Source organism: Pleurodeles waltl, chromosome 4_1 (genome assembly GCF_031143425.1).
Source record: "Pleurodeles waltl isolate 20211129_DDA chromosome 4_1, aPleWal1.hap1.20221129, whole genome shotgun sequence".
Lineage (NCBI taxonomy): Eukaryota > Metazoa > Chordata > Amphibia > Caudata > Salamandridae > Pleurodeles > Pleurodeles waltl.
Window position 1 is genome coordinate 929,810,344 of NC_090442.1, and position 27,176 is coordinate 929,837,519.

Consider the following 27,176-nt stretch of genomic DNA (forward strand, 5'->3'; position numbering starts at 1 on the left):
CACTTTCCGCAAGTCCTGTAAAACTCGTACTTTCCCACATGGCTTTTTCAATCCCATTAGCTGTGAATTACATGGGCTGCTCAACACCTCTTTTAAAACTCCCTGTTTTAAAAAGTCTCTGATTATCTGTGCCACTTTTATCAATACATCCTGTGGCATGTTATACTGTGGAAGCTGCGGGAACACTGCATTTGGTTTCAGAGTGATTATAATTGGCTCCACTCCTTTAATCAGACCTACTTCCTTTCCTGTCAAATCCCAAACTTCTTCCTTCACAGTTCCCTGTAAATCTGCATGCAATTCTTTCACAGTGAACATAGGGAAACATTCAATAAATGGGTATTCTTCATAGGCATTGTTGACTATCATTGCAGGTGCCTGCTCTTCTTCATCATCACTATTTGTCTGGACTTCTATCCCTGTGTCTGAACAGCTAATAGAACATTTGGTTTTACATAGCAAATCTCTACTCAGTAAGGATACGGGACTTGAATCACACACCACAAATCTAGGCATTCCCAAATAGTTTCCAATTTCAACCTGCGCCGGCTCTGTGATTGGGTTTGTCAATTGCCTGTTCTCCACACCTACAACTTGGACTGTCCTGCCAGAAAGGGGTAAATTCAGGACTTCTATGCTTCTTACTATAGGGCACGTGGCTCCCATATCAACCAAGAATGAAACCTTGTAACCCAACACTTTTCCCTTCACAAAAGGCCCTCTGTGATCTACTTCTAGGGAGGCGGCAAGCATACAAGCTCCCTCATCTGAACTGTCACTCATCCATTCTTTGTTTATTTCATCCTCACTGTGAAACGGAAACTGGTGTACTGTGTTCTTACTATTGTGTTGTCTTTGACCTGTGACCTGCTGAGTAAGCATCACCTATTGCTGTTCCATCGGGGTTTGAGGTAATTGCATTTGCTGTCTAGGTAACATGGGAACCTGCTGCTGCACTGGCGGTAATGGAGCAAATTGTGCACATGGCACCTGCATTTGCTGAACTGGTAGGAAATTCTGATTTTGAACATTAGGAACAAATCCTTTCATTCTGTGGACTTTCACAGTTTGAAATGTACTGACGTCACCTTGCTAAACCACACCATCCTGCACCACCAACGGACACTGCCGCTTCCAGGGTCCCACGTTTCTGCACAAATAACACGGTAACATCTTTTTCATACCTTGCATGTCATTCTGTACGACCACAATTCCTAAATCCGGACCACGCATCATGTACATTCCACGCACCCTACCCCGCACCTGAGGTTGGAACATAACACCTCTCTGTTGTGGTGGCATAGGTGGTACTAAACTCCCTTCACTCCTGTTTGAGCTGCCTTGATTTGTATCGCCATCGCCATCGCCCTCGCCATCGCCTTCCCTTTCAATTTCTTTTATTTCAACTCAATCTCATTACTACAGTGTTTTGCGTATTGCAACACCTCATCAATCGGCTTTGCCTGCCAGCAAATTAAATGATTCTTGATCATCTGCTCTACCTCTGGCCTCAGACCTTTGAAAAACCTGAACACAAAATGCAACATGTCTTTCGGCTCGATTGCTTCCTTACCACTGTACTCTTTGAATGCTTTCAAAAATCTTTCATAATAAGTATGCATTGATTCTTTATATTCTTTGACCGTTCTATCAATCCGCTGCCAATCAATGTTTTTGGGAGAAATCCTTGTGTTCAGGAACTCAATGACCCTAGAATAATTTTTCATTATCTCGGGTGAAGGCACACCTGTTAGCTTATCCCTTTCCAGTTCACTTGTTGGACAGTCTACTGCTCTCTTACACTCAACCCATAAATCTACTGGCACCACTATTTCCAATAGCGTGTTCAAGTCTTCCGACAAACACTTGGAAAGTTTCACAAATCTCTCTGTCTGTTGAAACCATTCAACTAGCTTCTCTCTCAATTTTGGATAATCATTTGTAAATTACAATATGTCACTCCTGTGCCACGGGACATGAACAAACTGCCCTCCCTGAATTTCTCTCATTGGAAGCATCTTGACTGATTCCCCTTTATCAACACTTTCCGCCCCTTCTTGGGAATCCCATTTTCGTTTATCTTTTTTCTTTGTCCACCTACCTTCCCACTTTTCTAATGCTCCTCAAATCTGCACACTCTGCAGCAGTTCTCTTAGATGTGCTTTCATAAGACTTTCTCTTCTACATTTTCCCTCCATTCTCGTCCTCTTTGGCACTATTCTGCCTCATCTTCCTCCGCAATCGCAGGGAACAATGCAATCTCCTGTAATGTCGCTATTCTCCATCTCTTTCGCTCTCAATCCCATCTAGCTTCAGCTAAAGACTTTTCTACTCATTTCATCCTCCTCTTGAACTTCATTTCTTGTTGCTGTCTGTCCACTAATTCCCAAACCGCTAATGCTTCAAACTGTGCTGGTCTCAGTAATGGCTTCATGTCATACAATGACATTCGCAATTGATCTAAAATTTGCAAATTAAGGGGGTGATAAAGCGGCGGCCAACCCGCCAACAGGCCGGCGGTCCAAAAAATGGAATTCTGACCCCGGCGGGAACCGCCAACACAGCCCGACACATTAACACTCCGAACGCCGCGGCGGTGCAGACAAACAGCGTGGCGGTCACCACCAACAGGCAGGCGGCAGACAATGTACCGCCCACACTATCACAACTCACCAATCCGCCACCTTTTCTGGGGCGGGAGCCCCGCCGATAAAAACACGGCGGAAACAGACTACGAACGGGAAAACGCGCACCAAAACGCACTCCACGAGGAAGGAGGACAGCATGGAACCCGAATTAAACATCCTACCTGCTCTCGTCTACCTTCTCATCTCCCACGAGTACGAACTCCGGCGCAGACGACAACGGTGAGTACTGCACCTACGACACACGGGAGGGGGGAGGAGGGAAGCTTACGGCACACACATATGCGACCCCCCCCCCCCCAAACTATGTACACACTAATGCAGAGCAACAATGCACAGTGACACCACCCAAACCCCCCTTAAGAATGCAAAGACAGAAATAAATTGGGACGAAAAATTTATATAAAAAATAGATTCTGATATGGAGCGGTCAACTACGCAAAATATCCATAACAAAATGATACTATATACACTGGCATGGAGAACCGAGGCAATTAGTGAAAGTTAAATGGAACAGTCAGTGGGCTACAGTGTAGCGACACAAGGGCAAAGCCCACACAGGAGACCTGAGTCCTTTGGAGAGCACACTGCAGGGGCATCTGATGAAAAAATTACAGGCACCTCAGGGGGAAGGGAAGGGGGAGGCACCACAGCCACATGAGTCCACGACGCCAGATCCACGAAGGGGCCACCATGCCCATTGATGTATCCTGGGGAGTGCAAAGCCACAGTCTCTCAAGTCTCCACAGTGGGTGGGTTGCCCACTTCACCATCCTGGGGAGTGCAAAGCCACAGTCTCTCAAGTCTCTACAGTGGGTGGGTTGCCCACTTCACCATCCTGGGGAGTGCAAAGCCACAGTCCATCTGGTGGATGACAGTGTCCACTGCTCAAGGAGGAGGCATGGTGGGCACAGTGAACCATAGACAGTGCTTGACAGGAAGGGCCCAGCGGAGCGGTGCTTGAGAGGAAGGGCCCAGCGGAGCGGTGCTTGAGACGGCGGGGCCCAGCGGAGCGGTGCTTTACAGGAAGGGCCCAGCGGAGCGGTGCTTGAGACGGCGGGGCCCAGCGGAGCGGTGCTTGAGAGGAAGGGCCCAGCGGAGCGGTGCTTGAGACGGTGGGGCCCAGCGGAGCGGTGCTTGAGACGGCGGGGCCCAGCGGAGCGGTGCTTGAGAGGAAGGGCCCAGCGGAGCGGTGCTTGAGACGGCGGGGCCCAGCGGAGCAGTGCTTGACAGGAAGGGCCCAGCGGAGCGGTGCTTGAGACGGCGGGGCCCATCGGAGCGGTGCTTGAGACGGCGGGGCCCAGCGGAGCGGTGCTTGACAGGAAGGGCCCAGCGGAGCGGTGCTTGAGACGGCGGGGCCCAGCGGAGCGGTGCGTGACAGGAAGGGCCCAGCGGAGCGGTGCTTGAGACGGCGGGGCCCAGCGGAGCGGTGCTCTTTTGCACGGCGGGGCCCTGTTCAGCGGTGCTCTTCTGCACGGCGGGGCCCTGTTCAGCGGTGCCTATCTTCACGGCGGGCCCTGTTCAGCGGTGCTCTTCTCCACGGCGGGCCCTGTTCAGCGGTGCTCTTCTGCACGGCGGGGCCCTGTTCAGCGGTGCCTATCTTCACGGCGGGCCCTGTTCAGCGGTGCTCTTCTCCACGGCGGGCCCTGTTCAGCGGTGCTCTTCTGCACGGCGGGCCCTGTTCAGCGGTGCCTATCTTCACGGCGGGCCCTGTTCAGCGGTGCTCTTCTCCACGGCGGGCCCTGTTCAGCGGTGCTCTTCTGCACGGCGGGCCCTGTTCAGCGGTGCTCTTCTCCACGGCGGGCCCTGTTCAGCGGTGCCTATCTTCACGGCGGGCCCTGTTCAGCGATGCTCTTCTGCACGGCGGGGCCCTGTTCAGCGGTGCTCTTCTCCACGGCGGGCCCTGTTCAGCGGTGCCTATCTTCACGGCGGGCCCTGTTCAGGGGTGCTCTTCTGCACGGCGGGCCCTGTTCAGCGGTGCTCTTCTCCACGGCGGGCCCTGTTCAGCGGTGCTCTTCTCCACGGCGGGCCCTGTTCAGCGGTGCTCTTCTGCACGGCGGGGCCCTGTTCAGCGGTGCCTATCTTCACGGCGGGCCCTGTTCAGCAGTGCTCTTCTCCACGGCGGGCCCTGTTCAGCGGTGCTCTTCTGCACGGCGGGGCCCTGTTCAGCGGTGCTCTTCTCCACGGCGGGCCCTGTTCAGCGGTGCTCTTCTGCACGGCGGGGCCCTGTTCAGCGGTGCTCTTCTCCACGGCGGGCCCTGTTCAACGGTGCCTATCTTCACGGCGGGCCCTGTTCAGCGGTGCTCTTCTGCACGGCGGGCCCTGTTCAGCGGTGCTCTTCTCCACGGCGGGCCCTGTTCAGCGGTGCTCTTCTCCATGGCGGGCCCTGTTCAGCGGTGCTCTTCTGCACGGCGGGCCCTGTTCAGCGGTGCTCTTCTCCGCGGCGGGCCCTGTTCAGCGGTGCTCTTCTGCACGGCAGGCCCTGTTCAGCGGTGCTCTTCTCCACGGCGGGCCCTGTTCAGCGGTGCACATCCAGTAGGTCAAGGGAGCCAGACCTGGCCTGGACTCCCTGCTCAGTCGCCCTCCGACCGTGATGCTTCTGGACCCTTCGGGGACGGAGTCCTGGGCCCTTTGGTGTCCTCCTTTCCAGCTGGGATGTGGCATGTGGGGCCCACCTGCTCCACGCTCCTGCTGCCTGACTTCTCCGCCCTGCTGCCCTTACGCTCCTTTGATGGGGCTCTCGGGCCCTTGCCTCCCCTAGATGATGTGGCTGGTGAAGTGGGCGAAGTTTGCTCCTTGGGGGCAGCCGTGTCTGTCCTCGCACGGCGGCCCTTGTGTTTCCTGGTCCTCTTGCCGGGGGGGGGCTGGATGTGTCCTTGCTGCTGATTGAGGTGTCACTGCTGGCAAAGGGTGGACTCCAGAACCCATGCACAACAGTGACACCCGAAGCTGGGCTGGTGGTGGCTGTGGTGCTCTTGGGACTCTTTGCAGATGGAGGGGGTAGGTCATCGGAGGGAAAGAGGTTAAGATTAGCCAGGAAAACTTTTTTAGGGCCAAGGTAAAGGGTAGGAGAAGTGGTGATGGGAGTGGAGGAAGAGGATGTGGTTGTAGGAGAGTCAGGTGTGCTGTCATTGGGTGAAGGTGCTGGTGCTGTAGGCTGTCGTGAGGTGGATGGCTGTTGGGTGGGTGGCTGCCTGCGTTTGTGTGTCTTGGAAGAGGGGGTGACAGACACAGTGGGAGAGGACACAGGGGACGTGTAAATGCGTGTGGGGGTGGTGACTGCACGCGTGCGGACTGTACAGGAGGGTGTGGTGGTGATGGAAGCACTGGCTGATGTTGGTGTGCATGCAGGGGTGAGTGTAGACGTCACAGGGAGGGAGGAGGGAGACGAGGAGGAGGGGGACACAGGGGTGGCAGTGACTGTTGGAATGTCTGCATCTGGGTGTTGCTTGGGTGAGTGTTTGTGGGATCTGTGGTGCTTGTGTCTGGATGAGCTGCCCTTGGGTGTTGAGGTGTGTGCAGGCTGGTCAGATGATGTGGATGGGATAGGCTGAGGAACAGGAGACAGAGAAAGGCTGGAGGCAGTCAGAAGAGGGAGGCTGGAAACAGGGACAATGGCTGCCGTCAGTGCTGAGGCCAGAGCAGTGAACGATCGTTGATGGGCAGCCTGACCCGAATGAATGCCCTCCAGGTAGGCATTGCTCCGATGCACCTCCCTTTCTACCCCCTGGATGGCATTCAAAAGGGTAGTCTGCCCAACAATGAGCGTCCTCACAAGGTCAATGAGCTCCGCACTGAGGGCAGCAGGGGTGACAGGGGCAGGGGCTGAGGTGCCTGGGGCGAAGGAGACGCCCGCCTTCCTGGGCGAGCGGGCACGGAGCGTAGGCTGAGGGGCTGCAGGGAGGGCGGGGCTGGTGCGCTGGGTGGCGGCTGTACCTGTAGAGGTGGGGGTCCCGGATGTTTCCGCCACCGCTAGGGAGCACCCATCTGAGGACGTGTCTGTGTCGCTGCTCTCACCACCGGTCCCCGTTGTGGTGCTCCCCTCGCCCTCCGGATCACTGGTGCCCTCGGTGTCTGTTCCTGGGCCCACCGGGGCCTTGTGACTTGCAGCTCCCTCGTGCTCCGATGCCAAATCTCCTCCGCCTGATGATGCTAATGCACACATGCACAAGAAGATGAAGAAGAAACGGGGGGGGAGAAAAAAGAAGACCAGGTTGAGTGCATGCAATGTCAACACCGTTGGCGGAGAGGACAGACACAGGAGCCTCATGCACTAAGCCGCGCATTCGGGGTACACTACTCAGTACTTCTGACTAAGACAACAGGTCAAGAGAGGACAAACGCTCAGATGTGTGAGGCTGGACCATCAATAGCTGTACTTGTCACCCTACAGAGGTGGGGGCCGGGAGCACAGGGCCATGCCTAAGGGAGAGGACTACACTACAGAAAGCGCCCTGGCCTAATGTCACCCACAACCCTCCTCCCCCACCCAGACGCCTCCACTGCGCAGAAAGATAGCAGAATGTGCTGATACTCACCCCCTTGTGTCTGCTGTGATGCTCTCAAGCGCCCATCCAAATCAGGGTAGGCCACCGCCAGGATCCGGGACATCAGGGGGGTCAGGGTACGACTGGCACCCCTCCTAGGTTGGGAGGCCATCCCCAGCAGTGACTCGGCGGTCTTCCTGGTTCCGCGGCGGATGTCCTCCCACCTCTTGCGGCAGTGGGTGCCCCGTCTGACGTGGACCCCCAGGGCCCGGACTTCCTTGGCGATGGCACGCCAAATCTCGAATTTCTGATGGGCGCTGACCTATGTGACATGTACAGGGTGGGAAGGAAACATTCATCAACTTACTGCATGTTAGATGTGATTGGCCCCCCCTCCCCAACCTTGCCATATGGCACATGCTCTCATCTGTCGTGCGTTGCACTCCTCATTCGCCCCCCACCCCACCAACTTACATCCACCCCACTCCACACAGGCATCGCCCATTCCATGTGCACCCGGTGTACTTACCTGTTGATCTGGAGGACCGTAGAGTAACGCATACTGGGGGAGGACCCCATCCACGAGCTTCTCCAACTCTTCAGACGTGAAGGCAGGGGCCCTTTCCCCAGTCGCAGCAGCCATTGTCATTTCCAGACCGAGGTCACAGCAGCACTTGCAGTATAGGTCCTCTCCTGTGGATGATCAGGTCTCGAGTGATTAGGCAGATTGAAAATGGCGGTCACGCCCGCGGCGGTGCGTACAGCGGCGGTGCGTACCGCTACCGCCGGCGCACATCGTCATTGGCTTCTGAAACCCATAGCATTCAATGTTAACCAATGCGGCTCCGTGTAGCGGTCTTCGACCGCCTACAGCCACGGTGTGCTCCGCCAGCGCATTGACCTTACATCCCATTGTCCCACTTCACAGGTCAGGCAGCCGCCATTTCAAGGGCCCACATGGCATAATTTCTACTGCGACACACAGGCCTAGGCCTTGCATTGCCACACATACACGCCTTTCAAAACATAGATAACCGTGTGCTATGCAAGCTGTGGTGAACGTACCAGTGATTGGCTTGACTCTGTGCTCCATGTTGTCATTCCTAGGCACCGTCCGCTGGGACTTGCGAGGAGAAGGATGAATCCTCGCGTGTACCGACCGCTGGTGGACCTGTCGACAATGGAAGAACGCCACATCATACTACGATACCGACTTGACCGTGCCACTATCCATGAACTGTGTGCCCAGCTGGAGCCAGCCCTGATGTCCCCCATCCGCCAACCCACAGGAATTCCCCCTCTGGTGCAGGTTCTATCAGTCCTCCATTTTCTTGCAAGTGGCTCATTCCAGACAACAGTGGCCATGTCATCTGGAATGTCTCAGCCTATGTTTTCCAAAGTTTTGTCTAGACTGTTGTCTGCCCTGACGAAACACATGCGGAGGTACATTATATTCCCTGAGGAGGTTGATTTGGCCACTGTGAAGGGTGATTTTTATGCCCTTGGACATATTCCCAACATCATTGGTGCCATTGATGGGACCCATGTAGCCTTAGTCCCCCCAAAAGACGATAAGCAGGTGTACAGAAACAGGAAAAGTTACCATTCTATGAACGTCCAGGTGGTCTGTTTGGCTGACCAGTACATCTCCCATGTGAATGCCATGTTCCCTGGGTCAGTGCATGACGCGTATGTGATGCGTAATAGCAGCATCCCTTATGTGATGGAACAGCTACAGAGACAACGTGTGTGGCTAATAGGTGACTCTGGTTACCCCAACCTGCCTTGGCTATTGACCCCAGTGAGGAATCCCCGGACCAGGGCTGAGGAACGGTACAATGAGGCCCATGGGCGAACTAGGAGGATCATAGAAAGGACCTTTGGGCTCCTGAAGGCCAGATTTAGGTGCCTGCATATGACAGGGGGATCCCTGATGTACTCACCAAAGAAGGTGTGCCAGATCATCGTGGCCTGCTGTATGCTTCACAATCTGGCATTGCGACGTCAGGTGCCTTTCCTGCAGGAGGATGGTCCAGATGGTGGTGTTGAAGCAGCTGTGGAGCCTGCGGAGAGTGAAGAGGAGGAAGACTCAGAGGACGACACAGACAACAGGGACAGAGGTATCCAACAGTATTTTCAGTAGCACACAGGTAAGAATCAACCACGCCATTTTACTTTTCCAGCAAGCCTCCTGCTTCTCAACTTTGTCTATGACCCCCCAGTTCTTTTAAACTGATGTTTGATTTTCCCTTCCCTTTTCAGTGCTGTATGACCCACTCCGTGACTACTGCTTGGTTAGCCCATGGACTAATGCTTATTGATCTCGGTATGTGTTCAGCACAAAGTTAACAGAACATAATTGATCGGTAATGTGTTATACATTTGTAAATAATACAGCCTGACTCCTGTTTGATTTCAGTGCATTGAGTGATTTATTTTTTGTGCTAGATAATGGTACATGATATAAACACGGTGATGGGTGGGGGTGGAGTAATGGCCATGGCAGAGTCCAGTTCTCAGTCTCATAGGTGCATTGTCCATATGCCTGTGGAAGGATGGAGCAGGGGCAGTTCAAGGTTGGACAGGGTGGCAATGTGGGACAGTGGGATGACTTCAGGGGGTGTCTCATGCTGGCGGGGGTCTTGACATCCTACTCCGTAGATTTTTTTGATCTCAGGCTCCTCTTGCGGGGTGGTTGTTCTTCAGCAGGAGGTGGGGTTCTGGTGGCCTGTCGTTGTGGTGGGGCCTCCTGTCCACTAGCGCCGGCGGCGGTGGTAGGCTGTTCCTGGCTAGTGACAGGGGCCCTGTGTGGTGCCACATGGTCCCGCAACGTGTCTTCTATCCGGTTGAGGGCCTGGACTATGCTCCCCATAGCGGTAGAGATGTTGGTGAGTTGATTGGTGAACCCCATGTAGCGTTCCTCCTGCTGTGCCTGGATCTCCTGGAACCTGGCCAGTACCGTCGCCATCGTCTCTTGGGAGTGGTGGTAGGCTGCCATGATGGTGGTGAGGGCCTCTTGGAGAGTGGGTTCCCTGGGCCTCTCCTCCCCCCCTGTCGCACAGCAGCCCTCCGAGTTGCCCTGTTTCCCCCGGCCTCTCTCCCCTGGACGGTGTGCCCACTACCACTGCCCCCAGGTCCCTGTTGTTGTTGGGGTGGTGGGTTAGCCTGGGTGCCCTGTAGTGGCAGACACACTGCTGATTGACCTGTCCTAGAGACAGAGGCATGGGCACGCTGGGTGGGAGCTGTGCTGTTGGTCCCAGAGGGGGTTGGGTCTGCTGTGGCCTGTGTGTGGGGAACCGACTGTCCAGAGGTCCCCGATGGTCCGGGCTGGTCATCAGGTTCCAGGTCGACAGAGCTGCTGTCATCACTGGGGGCCTCTTCCGGGGGGGGGATGGACATTTCTGGACCCTCCTGGCCGGTGTGTTGGTGTTCGGGTCCTGCATGGGGTAAGAGAGTATGGTTATTGTTTCTGTGTGTGCTATTGCGTGCCATTGATTGGTGCCCTTGTCCCCCAGTGCTGCCATTCCCTTGGGGGAGGTGTTGTGGGGGTGTTTTGGGTGGGGGGGAATGTGCAGTGGTCATGCTTGGGTGATGGGTGTCCATAGTTTGTGGGGGCATGCAGGGGTTGGTGTTGGGTGGGTTGTGCTGGAGAGACATTCTCAGGGAGGATGTGTGATGGGGGGTTGGGGGTGAGGGTGGTGGTGGGGGTTAGCATGCTGGGGGGGGGTGAAGTAGTTGAGATTGTACTTACCAGAGTCCATTCCTCCGTGTACTCCAGCGAGGCCATCAGGATGCAGGATGTTTAGTACCTCTTGCTCCCATGCTGTGAATTCGGGTGGAGTGGGTGGGGGTCCCCCGCCAGTCTTCTGCACTGTGATGTTGTGTCGCGAGACCATCGAGCGCACCTTTCCCCTTAAGTCGTTCCAGCGTTTGCGGATGTCGTCTCGATTTCTGGGATGCTGTCCCACCGCGTTGACCCTGTCCACGATCCGCTGCCATAGCTCCGCCTTCCTGGCTATAGTGGTGTGCTGCACCTGTGAGCCGAAGAGCTGCGGTTCAACTCTTATGATTTCCTCCACCATGACCCGGAGTTCTTGGTCCGAAAAGCGTGGGTGCCTTTGGGGTGCCATGGGGTGGTGTGGATGAGGTGTGGGGTGGTGTATATGGTGATGAGTGTGTTGGTGTGTGGTGCTTTGTGCTTCTATGTGGTGTGTGTGATGGTGTAGTGTGCCTCTGTGTGATGTAGCTCTCTATTCTGTGATGTGTCTCTCTCTCCTTCGTCTCTGATCTTCGGTCGTAGGGGTTTGTGGGTGATGTGGGTGTGTGTTTTATAGTTGTATGGATGTGTGGGAGTGTTGTTGGTATGTGTGTCAGGTGTGTGTATTTCAAATTGCCCAATGTGGCAGTGTTTTGGAGCTGTGTGTGTATTTTGAGCGCGGCGGTGTGTACCGCCAATGGAATACCGCGGTTGAAAGACCGCCGCGTGGATTGGTGGGTCAGAATGGCATGGGCGTGTTTGTGTTGGCGTGGCGGTGGAGGTTTGGTCATCTCCAGTTTTCCGCGGCCCGCTGATGAGGCGGCCTTCCTTGGATGTCGGGTTTTTGGCGGATTCACAGTTGGTTTACCGCGGCCGCGGCGGTAGTATGGCGGAGTTCTGACCGGCGGTATGGCCCTTTTACCGCCAAGGTCAGAATGACCCCCTAAATGTTCCATGTTCCAGAAATGCTAAAGACCCTTGATTTTTAGTTAACTTGCACCATTTCTTCAACCATAGACAAGGTGCTACACCTCACTCTGCCATTACTATATAAGCCGGATAATTCTCTGGTCGGGTCGGCTCCCCCACTGATGCTTTAATGTAAGTATCGCCCCTCATCGCATTCATAAATGCCTTTAAAACTTAATTTTGTCTGTTCTGTTTACTTTTGATTCAATAATGAAATGACTTTTACTCCCAAGATTCCCTTCACCTGCTAACTCAACCAATTGCCTCTTACGGATGGCTGCCAATCCGGTCACAGCACTTCTTACTAACCAACCTATCCCAGCGCGGCAAACTCTGACGTCACACTCACACACAGCAGCTGACAAAGTCATGCGTCTCGTCCTCCTTAGCTCAATTCACACAACTAATGCAAATTATTGCGAGCACTTGCCAAAAACCCAATAACTAAAACAAACCTGCTGGTTTACTACAGGAAGGGACACAATCGCTTCAGAGACCTTACGGATTTTCACTAATGGCTTCTTTGGCTCATATAGCTATTCCTCTTTCTCAGTCCCCCACATTCGCAAGCAAAATTCGATCCGCAAATTTTACTTTCAACTGATCAATGGGTCTGTTCTGGTGCACATAGAACTCACCAAATCTCAGTCGAAATTTTCTTCTGCCCAATTGTCACACTAACCGACTTGTTGACCACGCCCGATCAACCTACTAAACCAGACAGATTACAATATATAACCAAGTGTCTCCTACACTTGTCAATATACTCCAGAGTCTTAGACCACGCAGGGTCTGTACATCACCAACAACCACGTGGATAATGTTTGAGCACAAAGTGCCACACACATGAAGTTTGACGACTTCCCTGCTCCCATACTATGGAGTACACACACTCCTACTAACCTCAATTGGAGCCCAGTCTCCCTACTATATCTTACATACCTCACAATTCACCTGCAATTTGCTTAAGCCTATGTAAGCGTAACCTACCACTTTCACACTATCTCAAAAGATGCCGAGAACATACCCAACTTTACTAGCAGGATCCAGGATCTGGTAAAGTCATTTCTGGGTTTAAGGGGACTTTTTCTGTGCTACAATTGCCACTTCAGAAAATAAAATTAAAATCTCATAAAATATAAACAACTAATCCTAACTTAAACTAGTACCATAACCAATAATCGCCACATAACTAGTTCTGCAAGTAAACTAACCATCAAGCTGCTACCAAAAACTGCTAGCGCGCCCGGTCCTTAGTAAGTAAACTTACAAGGGGACACGTATAGGTTGATGAACCTTTTTAATCGCATGGAGTATCCTAATCTTGCAGTGATTACTGTACCAATAATCAATACCAATAGATCAATATCAAACACTTAAGGACCCAAAAGGGAAACCATATTAATCTGAAATAACCATCACTCCTGAAGAGGGTTATTAATTTTTATTCCCTATTGATTACAATTCTAATCAAATATTAATTTAGCCTTTATTAATCAATCTTTATTAATTCATCAAAGAAAACATGAAAAGTAAGGCCCAGTGAAACCAGGCCTTTAGTCAGGCTAAGTTAAGACTATGAATGAACACAAAACATAGGTTATACATCCAGTTATGATATATTAATCCGTTTTACATAAATTTTCCCACTAATTAGCATCTGTTAATACACATGGTGACCACTCTCCGTAGGCACATTTTCGATTATACACATTATTCTTTATCAGTAATTCCTTTATGCATTTTTCTCAGTAGTAATCACACATTACTCATTAGAACTTACTTAAATTAACAAATCTGCTCCATCACACCTAACCTACAATCTTATTAGCGATGGAGGAACATGATAGTTTATTAAACGAACATAAGAGGTGCTTGCATGGAGCACATCCTGAACTCAAGTATTTAGAAGTGCGCTCTTATGAGATAATGAAGAAAAAGGAGGCACTGTGAAATAAAATATTTGCCTAGAATTGCACAGTTTGGACAAGAAGGAAAGTCAGTATTGATTCTAGGTTATATGGTTTCACATTTTGAAATTCAGTCACAAGATGGATATCTCTGTCTTGCTCGCTTTCCATTTTACTTCAAAGGTCACTGCTTTGTCTTTCATTCTTGACTAGGAAGGAAAGAAACTGACACAAAGCAGACACGCTCAGGGCCCCTTGACCCAAATACAAGGCTACGATTGTATTTATTGTGTCACACAGTACCATACCTTAATACTCATGTTCAATAGCTAAGAAAATCTGTATCAAAATTAGTGATCGGAAAATTATTTTTTCAAATAAACTTTATTACATTTTTGATGATGGTGAAGTGTATTCTTCATCCTCTGCATGGAATTTAATAATCACAGCTCATACTTTGTAAGGTTTACAAAGTGAAGCTATACTCAGTGCTTAATTTAAGCCAGTGGTTGCAGGTGGGACCCACCCGCCCTAATTTTTTAGGCCAAACAATTATTATTATTCGCTTATCCTAATTTGAGCTCGAGCAAGAAAGAAAAAACACAAAAGGAGGAAAAAAGGAGAAAGAGAAAGATGGAAAAACAGCGACCATCAGAAAACAGGGATGAAAAGGAATATGCAACAGGGAGACACCAGGGGCGAGCATGCCTGGCGGAGAGTGAAAAAGAAATTAGCTAAATCAAGACTAGCAATCCCTGGTACTTGAAACCCCCAACATTCTAAATCTCCCATCTCATGCTTCTATGGAAAGATTTGGGCACCAGCACTTATTACTTTACAGGTTATGCACTGGCTATTCCCACGCTCCCTTTTCCTTGAAGTGCATGAAGTTTACAAACATAACGTTTACAAAACAGGAACGCAGTGTTTTATTTAGCTTTTACGTTTACGCTGTTGAGTACAACTTGTATTTCAGATCTTTTATGTAGAGTATGCTCTGAACTATTTTACCTGTCTCTTTTGTCAGTCTTCTCTCATGAATGGAGAATAGTGGAACGCAGGTTAATCAATATAGTACTTCTGAAAAGTGCTGACGGTCACCAGATTTATATTGATGGCAATCCAAAAGACCCAATTATCCCGATAAAAATGTTACCTCTCTTGTGTGGGTAGGCCTAGTGCCTGCGACAGGAAATGCCCCTAAACACAATGTGGACACATCACATTTTTCCACAGAAAACAGAGGTGTTTTTTGCAAAGTGCCTACCTGTGGATTTTGGCATCTAGCTCAGCCGGTACCTAGGGAAACGTACCAAACCTGTGTATTTTTGAAAACTAGAGACCTAGGGGAATCTAAGATGGGGTGACTTGTGGGGCTCTCACAAGGTTCTGTTATCCAGAATCCTTTGCAAACCTCAAAATGTGGCTAAAAAACACTTTTTCCTCATATTTCGGTGACAGAAAGTTCTGGAATCTGAGAGGAGCCACAAATTTCCTTCCACCCAGCATTCCCACAAGTCTCCCGATAAAAATGGTACTTCACTTGTGTGGGTAGGCCTAGTGCCAGCGACAGGAAATGCCCCAAAACACAAAGTGGACACATCACATTTTCTCAAAGAAAACAGAGGTGTTTTTTGCAAAGTGCCTACCTGTGGATTTTGGCCTCTAGCTCAGCCACCACCCGGGTGAAACCTACAAAACCTGTGCATTTTTTAAAACTAGAGACCTAGGGGAATCCAAGATGGGGTGACTTGTGGGGCTCTCACCAGGTTCTGTTGCCCAGAATCCTTTTCAAACCTCAAAATGTGGCAAAAAAAACACTTTTTCCTCACATTTCGGTGACAGAAAGGTCTGGAATCTGAGAGGAGCCACACATTTCCTTCCACCCAGTGTTCCCCCAAATCTCCCGATAAAAATTATACCTCACTTGTGTAGGTGGGCCAAGAGTTTGTGACAGGGAAGTGCCAAAAACACATTGAAATTGAGGTGGAACCAAAGTGGGTCCAAAAGGGCAGTTTGTAACAAAACACCTTTAGGCTGACAAGTGCAGCAGAAATTTTATCGGTATAGATGAGACAATGCTGGGTGGTAGGAAATTTGTGGATTCCTGCAGATTCCGGAAGGTTCCATCCCAAAAATATGGGAAAAATGTGTGCTTTCCAGCAAAGTTGCAGGTTTGCAGGGCATTGTGGGTCAGGAAATGGTGTGGGTGCATGTGAAGCACACCACCAGGAATCAACTAGATGTTTAGTTTTCAGATGTGTCTAGGTCTTGTGGATTTTTCTACATGGCAGCGTCCCAAAGTAAAAAGAAAAGTGGAACGATTTTGTGAGTTACCAAGCTCTCATGGCCCAAATGTAAAACAAAACCCCAAAAAAACAAATTTCCTCTTGCTTGCCATGGGATAAGATGTTTTAGTGTGTGGGGGAGAGCTGAATGACTGTTATCCCCTTCAGTTCTGGTGAGGGCATAACCAGGCCCATACTGGTTGGTAGTCACCACCCCACAATTTTATTTTTATTTTTTATTTCATGGCATCTAGTAGACTTTCTGCCCCCGTGGTGTGGATCGGGGTAGTTGCCCCATCTGCCCACTGGTGGGCAGAACACTGTTGGCCCCATTTATTTGGGGGGGGGGGGGGTATGGCCATAACCCCACCCTCTTATTTTGAACAAAAAATCTTCCCCGGTCTCTGGTGAGGTTTCTGCCCCCCTTGGGGGCAGATGGGCCTCCCAAAAATAGGCCAATCTGCCCCCAACGGGGGCAGATATGGCCAACAGTAAAGTGTCCCCATGGTGAGCGACCCTTGCCCAAACAAAACATACACAAACACCAATCCCTGGTGTCTAGTGGTTTCTTACCCCATTGGGGGCAGATTGGCCTAACAAAAATAGGCCGATCTGCCACCAAGGGGGGCAGAAATGGCCTAAATACAATTTCCCCCCCAGGGGAGGGACCCTTGCCTAAGAGGTCACTCCCCATACATGAAAATATAAAGAAAATACAAATATATATATATCCCTGGTGTCTAGAGGTTTCTGCTCCCCCCTGGAGGCAGATCGACCTAATTATATCAGAACGATTTGCCTCCAGGGGTGGCAGAAATGGCCTAAACACAATTTGGCCCCCCAGGGAGTGATCCTTGCCCAAGGGATCGCTCCCCGCACATAAAAGAAAAAAAAAAAGTACCTGGTGTCTAATGGGCATTTCTTCCCCCCCTGGGGCAGATCGTCCTAATTATATATGGGGCCTATTGGGCCAGGGTCGCTCTCTAGGGGGCCATATTATTTTCAGGCCCTTTCTGCCCCCGGGGGCAGATCGGCCGGATATAATTAAGCCGATCTGCCCCCAGGGAGGGCAGAAATGCCCACTAGACACCAGGAAATTTATTTTGTTTGTTTTTCTTTTATGTGCAGGGAGCGACTCCTTAGACAAGGGTCGCCCCCTTGGGGGCCAAATTGTGTTTAGGCCATTTCTGCCCCCCTGGGGGCAGATAGGCCTAATATATTTTGGCCGATCTGCCCCCAGGGGGGGCAGAAATGCCCATTAGACACCAGGGATTTTTTTTTGTGTTTTCTAATAAAGGGAACGGCCCCTTGGGCAAGGGTCGCTCCCTAGGGGGCCATATTATTTTTAGGCCCTTTCTGCCCCCCTGGGGGCAGATCGGAGATTGGCCTAATATAATTAGGCTCATCTGCTCCAAGGGGGGCAGAAATGCCCACTAGACACCAGGGATTTGTTTTTTATGTGGAGGGAGCGACCCCTTAGGCAAGGGTCGCACCCTCGGGGGCCAAATTGTGTTTAGGTCATTTCTGCCCCACCTGGGGGCAGATCGGCCTAATATAATTAGGCTGATCTGCCCCCGGGGGGCAGAAATGCCCACTAGACACCAGGGATTTTTTTGTGTGTTTTCTAATAAAGGGAACAGCCCCTGGTGTCTAGTGGGCACTTCTGCCCCCCGGGAGCAGATCAGCCTAATTATATTAGGCCCTTGCCTAAGGGGTCGCTCCCTGCACAGAAAATAACAAAAAAACAATCCAAACAAATTCCCTGGTGTCTAGTGGGCATGTCTGCCCTCCCTGGGGCAGAAATGACCTCAAAATTATTTGGCCTCCTAGGGAGTGACCCTTGCCCAAGGCGCTGCTACCCTCATGTAAATTTCTAAAAAAAATAAAGTCCCTGGTGTCTAGTGGGCAATTCTGCTGCCCGATCGCATCGCAATCGGACAGCAGCAATGCTCAGAATGGAAAAAGCCTTTCCTTTCTTCCAATGTCTCTCCCGCCCCCCTCCTCCAGAGCAGAAGAGAAATGCTTGGCATTCCTTTTCCGCATCGCGCTGGAAGCATGCTTCTAGCGCGACGGGAGGTGACCTCTGATGAGGTCAGCACACGAGCGCGTGCTGACGTCATTAGACATCACTGAGAGGTTATCGGGGGGGTCGGGAGTGAAAGGGGAAGCAATTCCCCTTTCATCCCTGATGGAGGGTGTGGGTGGGGGGCCCATGGGGAGAGCGCTAGCGCTTCCCCCGTGGGCCCGGTGCAGGCCGAGGTGGTCTCGTCCCAGGCACACGGGAACCGTGTGCTGGGACGAGACCACCTCGTCCAAGGCATTGAGGTGGTTAAAATAAGACTAAAACAACAAAAATCTTATGAAATATTTCAGAGTTGTGCAATATAAGAGAAATAAGCAAAATGGGTTTGAGGGTCCCAAAAGGTTTATTCTTAACATGACTTCCAATGATGGGAAAGGAATACCTGTGATTCAGTAGTGCGAAAACTAACAATGTCTGTTAAGTCGCATTCCCTCAAGGAATAGGCTTACTAACGAAGTCCTGCGGATGCTCCTCTTAGGAGTATTACATGGCAGGCATGAAGAGCTTTCCAATTCGGCTCACGCAACAACTGTAATAAAGTTGGAGGTGCCTTGCCTTGCTGGGTCGTTGAGCGGTTGTTTTGAATTCCTGGAGGCAGGTAGCCTCCAATTCTTCAGGGCAACAAGAGACAGCGGATTGCCTGATTTGGATGGCAGAGCCTCCACCTACATGAGGAGTCAGGTCACTAAATAGAACATAATGAGCCTTGTGGCCCTCCTGCTCTGAGCCCAGCAGTTGGAGTGCAGCTCCTGCTAGGGCAACTTGAGGTGAACACAGGCAGGGCTTGGGTACAGTTTGGCTCAGTCCATGAACCAGTCTCTCAGCAGGAAGCTATAAAAGGGTTGCTCGGCTCAGAAGATGGCTCATCTGCTGCAAGAGGGCACTCCTTGCAGTTGTGGACACTGCACTGGCAGAATGATGAGGCTGCACTCCTGATCTTTTGCAGGGACTTGACAGTGGTGTCAGAGCATCGCACAGCGGCGCAGGGCCAGAAAGAAAAGCAAACACTGCACCCAGCCTCTCAAAGCACAATCTGGTGCACCCTTGCCCCCGTCATTAGGAGAAGAGGTCTTTGATGTCCCAGGATTCTCTGGAGAACCCGGAGGGAGGCGCACAAGCCCTTGGAGACTCTTGGGGCATGGACAATGAGGAGAGTCCATTCCTTTTCAAGGTGTGCAGGAGTGGCAGGCAGCATGCCAACACACAGGGCAGCAGCAAGGTAGCAGTTCCTCCTACAGTACAGCACACAGTAGCAGTAGCCCAACACAGCAATGCAGCGCAGAGTGGAAGTCCCTCCTGACAGCACAGTTGTCCTTCTTCCTTAGAGGGTGCCCTTGTCCCATTTGAGTTCTGGTCTGGTGGAGTTTGGGGTCCAACAGATAAACTTTAGTGCCTAGATTCTGTAATATTGGGGAAACTTCCAGATCTTCATTTGAAGTCCTCAGCATCCAATTCCCTACCCTCCCTGGCTCCAGACACTACGCATCGGATTATGGAGCCCTTTGTGCGAGGCGAGGCACAGTCCTATTCGGAAGTAAGTGTGAGCTCCTCCCTCCCACCTAGCCCAGAAAGACCCATCAGTCTGGTGATGGGCCATCAATACGCTAATGCCACATCCAGGCTCCCTTTGTGTGTGACTATCTACGAGGAATGCACAAAGCCCAGCTGTCATCTACCCCGACATGTATTCAGAGACAGGCAGAGGCACAGAATGGTTAAAGTAAGAAAACACCAACTTTCTAAAAGTGGCATTTTCAGACTTACAGTTTAAAATCCGACTTCACCATAAGCTGTGCTTTTAAATTATGCATCCAGGGACACAACACTCTATATTTCCCTCTCTTCCATTTTGGGAGTTATACTTAAAAGATGTTTTAAGGCACCCCCAATACTATTCTGTGGTTGATATAGCCTTGCAATACTGAAAAACGAATTTAGCAGTTTTTACTACCTGGACATGTTAAACTTAAAAGGACATGTCCAACCTTTTATATACATTGCGCACTGCCTTTGGGGGTACCTAGGGCCTACCTAAGAGGTGACGTACATGCAATAAAAGGGAAGGTTTGGGACTGGTTTGGGAACCAAGAAAGTCTATTTAACTAACACTGATTTGTAATTTCATTTTAAGAGCATGATATAAGACTAAGGACAGAGGACAGAGGAATAGAGGACATCGTTGAGCTGAGAGCTGCCGTCGAGCTGGAAAAGATCCAAAGGAATTTGTATCCTTTTCAAAATTATGAAGTAGGTAATGGACAAATGTCTTTGTTTCATGGCTGTAGGGAAAGATGTTGCACAGGGCAAATGAAGGCTTTGGGATTAAGATTTTTCTTACACCTTGGTTCTATGGCTCTGAGAGGACCAGGAGCCATGAAGGATGAAGAAGGTAGGGAGGTGGTAAGCAATCTTGAGAGACTACCCATCAATTCTTTTTGCTATGAGATGGTAGTAGTTGATTGTTTGGAGATTTGTATCTATGTGTTGAGTAAAAACCCTGACAGTTAAAACAGTCCCCTCACATGTGAAGAGGTTTGGGCCCCGATTTATACATTTACACGCAAAACTGTGTTAGTGCAGTTTTGCATGTAAAAGTATAGCGCCGGCTAGCGCCATTCCTGGATGCCGGCCAGGCACCATATTTAAGGAGTGGCGCTAGCTGGCGGTAATGCCCAGTTAGCGTCATTGCAAATGACGCTAACTGGGTGGGGGAGGCGTAGGGGGAACCGGAGGTTGTGCGCCGAATAATGACACTACACTGTTTAGAGGAAAAACAATTGCCTCTAGGCAGAGTAACGCCATTTCCTGGTGCAAAAACCCCATGGACATGGCTCCTGTCTAAGTAAAGACAGGAGTCATGCCCACCACCCCAATGGCTATGCCTAGGGGACAAATGTCCCCTGGCCATGGGCACAGGGGCCAGTGCCATTCAGGAGGGGCCGAGGTTAGGGACCCCAAGAGGAAAAAAAATATATATATATATACTTACCCGGACCTACCTGAGATGGGTCCCCCATCCTGCGGTGTTCCTATGATGTGGGTGGGGGTGTCCCTGGGGCAGGGAAGGGCACCTGTGGGCTCTTTCCATGGTCTCTGACCATGGACACATGCCCGCACATCTCCTAACACCTGACCCAGGCGTTAATGGTGCAAAGCACGCTTTGCACCATTATTTGACCCCTCCTCTCCGTGCGTGATTTTAGCACTAGGGATAATATGGCACTAAAGCCATAGAGTCACAGGAATGCCTACCTTGCATCTCATTGATGCAAGGTAGGTTTCCACATCCCAAAAATGACTTTAACTCCATAACTTTGGTGCTTGAGGACTCTAGCGTCAAAGTATACATATGGAGTTAGTTTTGCACCAAATTTGTGTAAAAAAAAAATGGAAATTTGGCGCAAAACAAGTATAAATATGCCCCTTAGTATTATAGAAGTGCTAGTTAGGTCTGGGAGCAAGGTGAGTGTAAGGGTAAATGAGAACAATTGTATCAATAGTAAAAGGAGTAGTAGGCAGTTAATGAAAGCATACGAATAAGCTAGTTGCTGGGTTTGTGATAGTTTTATGGGTTAGACGGCAAATGAAAAATAACAGGAGCATTTGGTTGCAGAAATATGTTTTTTTCAATTGGCCTGGGGCAGTGGGAAGCCTGACGATGATGGCTCATTTATCTTACAGAGTCTCATGACCAGAAATATGAAGAAGCAAATCTGAGTTTGAAGAGATTGATGACGATATTCACTGTAGCTCTGAAAAGATGAGAACAAGCAGCCCCAATATTCATTGACAGTAGTGCTTGTTTGCAAGTGATCTGAAAGTGCTTCTGATTTAACCATGTTATGTAAAAGAGAATAAAATCATGGCCAAAACAACTTTGGCCATCTCTGTGAGTGAAATCACAGGTTGGTTATGTTAAAAGCAGGAGTTCCTTTGGGTCATGGGAAAGGATTCCAAAGCCAATGAAAGAAGATGGTGTCTTGCACATCACTCACCCTCCTAGAGGAGGTGGAGTGTGATTAATTGAGGAAGAATCCTGTTAAAGATTTAATGGATAGTTAATCAACAGATAAAACTGAATCACCCAGTGAAGAATTCATATTTGCCCAGGACAGAGCATATTAATAAGAGTAAAATTGTATATGGAGGGGGTACAGAGGGTACAACCAAACAAGAATTCACTCCTTCATGTGGGGGTTGTCTTAAAAAAAGAAATGTGAATCAGGATTAGGGAATCATTTGAGGAGCCAAGTTTGGATGATTGGTAAGTATCACAGGGTGGATAGGGTAGATCAAGAGAAAATAATGACAGTGCTGGTTCTTGGGACATCCATAAGTTGAATATTACTATTAATGAGGAAGAGTTGGTAAGGTTATATGCAGTCTTGATTGACCAGGTAGGAAAATTGTTGATAAAGGCCTTTACTTTAGAAGTTTTTGAACACAGTTGGCAATACTAAGTTTTATGTATTAGAAGAAATTTCAAAACCCAAGAAAAATTGATGACTGTCTTAGCGTATGCCTGTTTTGTAAGTTTCAGATTTTTATTCCATGGCCAGATCAGGTTAAAGAATAGTTCAATTTCAAAAACTGGTATGTCAAATGTGGCCATAGAAGACACAGGTTAAAGAAAATGTGTTTTCTATGCTATTCACTTTTGATGTGGAAAACACGTGTTTGTCACATCAGCCAGGAGAGATACTCATTTGATATGATTCTATTACTGAATATCAATGGCAACAATGTTGTGATACAAAATATCAAGAACAAAATGAGGAAGGGACAAAATATTTAAATGTAAGTGCATACAGCGAATTATAGATTTAATATTCTTAACTCCTCATCTACGTTCCTTAAAAATATTCACACAACATTGGTACATAGATATGAAGTTCAGTGTAGAAAACCTAGACTTACCCACCTGTTGATATTTTCTTTTCATACCTTGCCCACAATATTCTGTCCCACCGATTGTGGATTTGATATTAAGGGGGCACACCATATGATATTGTTAGAAATGGGGTCTCTGGTTGGCTGTCAGTTGCCACTCTGTCCGAGCAGTGACCCTCACTCTAGTCAGGGCAAGGGAGATACTCACTTAAGATAACCACTGCTCACCCCCTTGGTAGCTTGGTATAAGCAGTCAGGCTTATCTTAAAGCGACTGTGTAAAGTATTTGTACCATCACACACAGTAATACAGTGTAAACACTACAAAATGGACACCACCCCAGTTTAGAAAAATAGCCAATATTTATCTAAATCAAACAAGACCAAAATGACAAAAATCCAACATATACAAGTAAAGTTACACATTTTTAAAATAATAGAATCTTACCCCATAGAAAACAATGGAATCGTTGTTACACAAAGTACCTGGTTTGCATAAAAAATGAAGCCGCACGGGCGAGCGTGCATCAGATAAGTCAGTTATGCGTTAATTCCTTAATCGCAAGTGAGGCCAAGTATCATTTTTTCTCTGGTCTGGTTGGTGATGCGTCGTTTTCCTCTCCTGCAAGGGAGCGATGTGTTGATTTCCGAACAGGATACCTCATATCCGCACAGGCTCACATTGATTTCGATGCCCAGCAATGATATGTGCGAAATGCAGCCACACAGTGAAGGAAAACCACGCTGCCTGGAGGTTACGTCATTTTCAGCAGCTGCAAGTGGCTGTTGTGTTGTTTCTCCAGCTGCGATGCAGGTGATGCATCGATTTTCCAGCTGCGATGCAGGTGATGCATCAATTTCTCAGCTGCAATTCAGGTGGTGGATCGTTTTTACAGATTTGTTGCAGATGGTGCGTCAAAATGTTCCCAGCAATGCTCCTGTGGGTGGATTTCCACTATGGTTCTACTCAGACAGAGTAGCAACTGCAGGTCAACCCAGCAAAGCTTAGTCACAGGCAAAGGGGCAATAAGCCTCCTCCAGCTCTTCAGCTCTTTTGCTTGGCAGAGGTTCCTCTTGGTTCCAGAAGTAATCTGAAAATCTGGGTTTTTTCGGTCCTCTACTGAGACCCCTTTCTGCATTTGAAGTAGGCTAACTTCAAAGGAAAGTCTCTGTTGTTCACAAAATCCTGCCTTGCCCTGGCCTGGCCCCAGACACACACAAGGTGGTTGGAGACTGCACTGTGTGAGGGCAGGCACAGCCCATTCAGGTGTAAGTGTCAGCTCCTCCCTCCACTCTAGCCCAGATGACCCAACAGTATATGCAGACTACACCCTAGCTCCCTTTGTGTCACTGTCTAGTGGAGATTCACAAACATTCCAACTGTCAGTCTGACCCAGGCAGAGAATACACAATCAGGCAGAGTCACAGAATGGTCTAAGCAAGAAAATGCCCACTTTCTAAAGGTGGCATTTTCAAACTGACAATCTAAAAACCAACCTTACTAAAAGATGTATTTTTAAATTGTGAGTTCAGAGACCCCAAACTCCACATCTCTACCTGCCCCCAAAGGGGAAACGGCACTTACAAGATATTTAAAGGCAATCTCCATGTTAATCTATGAAAGAGCTAGGCTTTGCACCATTAAAAACCAAATTTGGCAGTATTTCAATGTTAGGACGTGCAAAACACACCAGGATTTGTCCTAACTTTCCCATACACTGCACCCTGCCCATGGGGCTCCCCACGGCCTACCTTAGGGGTACCTTACATGTATAAAAAGGGAAGGTTTGGGCATGGCAAGCGGGTACACTTGCCAGGTCAAATTGGCAGTTTAAAACTGCACACACAGATACTGCAGTGGCAGGTCTGAGCTATGTTTATAGGGCTACTAATGTGGGTGGAACAACTAGTGCTGCAGACCCACTAGTAGCATTTGATTTACAGGCCCTGGGCACCTCTATTGTACTTTACTGGGGACGTACTAGTAAATCAAATATGCCAATCATGGAAAAGCCAATTACGCACACAATTTACCAAGGGAGCACTTGCACTTTAGTACTGGTCAGCAGTGATAAAGTGCCCTGAGTACCAAAAGCAGCAAAAACAAAGTCCAGCACACAGTCAGAACATAGGAAGCAGAGGGAAAAAGACATGGGAAAAAGACATGGGAGACTACGCCCAGGATGCCAGGTCTAACAGATACACATTAGATGAACTTCTGAGAATCTTCCAAGTCACTCAGTGTAGGTTCCAATCATCATTTATGTGTTTTTTTTTAACTCAGACCTACACTTTTGGCATGACTCACATATTCATCACAATGCATATTCTTTCTTGCATTTTCTGTATACTTTTCAAAATGTATTTTTGAGTTCAAAGATTCAATAAACACTGGTACTTGAAATATGTCTAATGTTAAATGTTCTTCTTCCATTTTTATGAGCTATAGTTATGCACTGCTATATGTAATGCTATAGAACAAGGATATAATAATGTTTTAAAAGGGAACATTTCAAAGGTAAAAACATGATGAGAAAACTCTTTTTTTAATAAAAATATTTATTGAACAGATTAAAAGATGACAAATAACATCACAAAAAAGAAGAAATTGAAAAGAAGGATCTTTCACATTGTTGGACAAGGCAGGAAAGGAATAAAGTACGACAACAACATCATTAACACTAAAGTGCAATTTACCCTCTCATATTGCCAACCATTCAGCAATTGTGTTAAAGTGTGAACATGCATTACAGATGTCACTAATTTTTCAACAACCTCCATACTCACATCATATATCCCAAATATTAAGTGCATTTGTGCCATTAAAGTGCATTTAGACCTCTTAAATTCGGAGTCTACTCAAAAATTAAGATAAATCATCAGGGGGGAGGTACAAGGTAAACTAGTTGGATCACAAACCACCTTTTTGTTGGCAAAAACACTGGAACATATAAGATGCAACTTTACAGATCAGTTGTCATTGTTCAGTAACCTCTTTTTATTTTGAAAGATCACCCCAACGGAGTTCTAGGCTGATACAAAGTGCAACTGTGCTGGTAAAGTGCCATTGATCCTGAAAATGTTGACAAAAGTAAGCCACCAACATCAGTATATTTCACTTACCTGATGACTGAGGGGGAGGAATCCTAAGACATTTAATCCCCCCCATGTTGTCAAAAACCTCGGAATAGCTCCCACTCTACTTGTGAATGCCGCCTAAAAAAGGTTTGCCCTCTTCATTTTTTCTTAATATTGGGGACATTGGTTGATCTCCAGTCTTGCAAAATTAGCGAGTGTGCTATTGCAATAGCTATTGAAATGAACCATTTTGAATACTTATTAAACCTGTCCACTGAAAGGGAAGAACCAAATAAAACCAATGTAAGATCGGCTGGTACATATACCTGTATTCCTTTACTAATTTCAGAGAACACCTCAATCCAAAATTGCTGCAACCCAGAGCATGCAAAGAATGTATGCCCTCAATTGCCTCTATCAAGTGCATCATACCAAAAACATTGACTAAGTTGATATGGATACATTTTATGGAGCTGATACGGTGTATAATAGGTGAACCACCTTTAAAAAAGCCATCTTCTTAAAATTGGCTGCTCTTATAGATTTATGGACCAGCTCGCAAATATACTGTGATTTACTGATTGTTAATCTACATCCTGTTTCTCTAGATACTCTAAAATGTCTGGTACCATTACCTGATTAGAATATATTCGTAAAAATTAATTTCCCACTCCTGAAATGTTATCCTTGTAGAGCAAGTGGAAGAACAAACAGGGTTCCATCTATATTTTCTGATAGTTTGCTTTTAGTCTGAAACTGAACTGAAGACACAAACTATTGCTCCCAAAATGGTGGATTACTTAGTTCCATGTTGCTAATTTCATATCAATATAAAAATCCCCCAATTTACTAAACCCCTGTTCTTCCTATTGATATTTCCTTAGCTTCACTACAGCCAGGCCCCAGATTTCGCTATCCTGTAGCAGGGTATACACATGGCAAGTTGGAACCTCCCAACACTTAAAAAATGATTGCAGATGCTGCTCTACGACCCCCAAAATCTTAGATCTAGACTTTTTAGGTAACTTTGCTGTCTTCAAAAACTTCAGCAATTTAATCTCACTTTCCCT